Raw genomic sequence first — 1977 nt, 5'->3', positions numbered from 1 at the left:
GGCTTCTGAAAGGTTTGGAATCCAGATTTAAGGAGTTAGGCAGTGAAGGCATCACTGATTCTGACAGGACGCCTGAGGCCGGGGACGACACGCGGCGCGGGCCCCAGGCAGTGCTGAGGACCGTGGTGGCCGCCGCTCTGCCCTCGCGAGCGCGTGCATATGACGCCCTGCATCAGCTCCGCTCGGGCCCACGGCCCGGAGCGCCCCTACACCCAGCACACCCCAGGAGGCTGCCGCACAAATACTTTGCCCGAGCGCGCACAGCCGGGAGCGGCAGGGCGAGGATCCGAATTCAGCGCTGCTGGGATGCCGGCCCCTCCTGTGAATCGGTGACGTCTGGGCCCCAGACCACACTTAGACTCACAGCCCGCAGCGGCTCTGGAGCAGGACGAGCCCCACCAGCACGACTCACCGGGGCGTCTGGACCGGGGCTCGTCTGCTCGGCACAGCCGACGTGCGCGGCCGGGCCGTCCTCCGGGGCGGGCTGTCCTGCCCACCCGAGCGTGCGGAGCCGCCTTCCCGGGCTCCAGCCACTAGATGCGGGTGGCCCCCTCCCAACTGCCCCAGCACACACACCCTGCCCACCCACGGGGAAGGGGGGGTGCACTAGGGCTTCTCTCTGCTCCCCGCCTTCCCCAGTCATCCTTAGCAAGATCAGCTCAGGAAGCGGCTCCTCTGGGACCGAGCGCCCTGGGCTCAGCCTCCCAGCTCCTGTTGGGAACCAGATGTCTCTCAAGCACAGCCTCCGGCCACGGAGGTCTCACCACCCCCTCATAGTCCTTCTCACCACTGGACAAGGCCAGCTGGGAGAAGGCCCTGCCTCCTCCATGGCCCTGCCCCAGCCTGGGGCCCAGCGCGTGGAGCCTCCCAGGCACCCAGGGAGGGCTGTGTGCAGACCAGGCGCGGGCAGTGGCGCAGAGCAAAGCCCACCGACCCCCGCCCCCAGGGAGCTTCCCTCCAGCCCTGCCTTGTCCCAGCGAAATCTCCCCAGATCCCACATTGGGAAGGGGGTCAGGCAGAGATGGCCTTGAACTGGAGCAGCCTCAGTTCCCTAATCTGTAAAAGGAGAGGGTGGGCAGGTGGCCCCTCCAGTCCCTTGACATCCCCACGGGGCAGGGACGGTACCTGACGTGTGATTGGGAGCTGGCTTGTTTGCAGTTTTGAGCAGTCACCATCCAGAGCAGAAACACTACACCCACACTCTTAATTCCTAACCGCGGGGCCGCAGATGCGATTTCAGGTCAAGATTTGAATGAAAATCGGATGCTGGTATTGGAGAGACAGAGCAGCGATCCGGAGGGTCTGAGCAAGGGGAAACAGGGTGTCCCCTGTCTGTGCAAAGCTCATACAAACGTTTAGAAAATCGCAGACACGTCGCAGAAGGTGAGATACAGTCGTTCGATGAACAGAAAACTGGTGAAGCTTGGGAGTGATCTTCAAAGCCATGGAGAGACGCGCTCTTGGAGGTTGTCTGTATTGACGCGGCTCCGTCCCTGAGCCGCTGGGAACGGTGTGAGGACACCGGTGAGTCACAAAGCCGCTGTGGGCGGAAGGTCACAGCCAGAGACAGACGTGAAAATATTTGTCAAGAACCTTCCAAACGTCCCTGCCTCCGCCCGCTGATTTCACTTCTGGGATTCTGTCCCAAGGACATAAATCTAATGACAGAAAATGCTTTCGGCACAGATGCTCATTTCGGCATTACTTAATGAAAAGTGGGAAACACCTGCGGATATTTAACAGCTGGGAGCTGGCTGGTGCGCGGGAGGCGTGCGTCCGGGGTGGGCCGAGGCCGTGGCCCTGGGGGCGGGGGTGCAGGTGGAGGACGAGGATGAGGGTCCTGTGCAGCAGAGGAGAGCCTCCAAGAACACATCCAGAGGGGAAGGCGAAGGGGTCACCTGCGAGTAACGCTCCGTGGGTATCGTCTTCCTGTCCTGAGAAAGAACAGGCATCACTCTGAGTACATCTGTGTACGTG

The sequence above is a fragment of the Neomonachus schauinslandi genome, chromosome 3 (assembly GCF_002201575.2).
Source record: "Neomonachus schauinslandi chromosome 3, ASM220157v2, whole genome shotgun sequence".
Taxonomy (NCBI): Eukaryota; Metazoa; Chordata; class Mammalia; order Carnivora; family Phocidae; genus Neomonachus; species Neomonachus schauinslandi.
The sequence above is the reverse complement of the archived record's forward strand: the minus strand, read 5'-3'. Positions refer to the sequence as shown.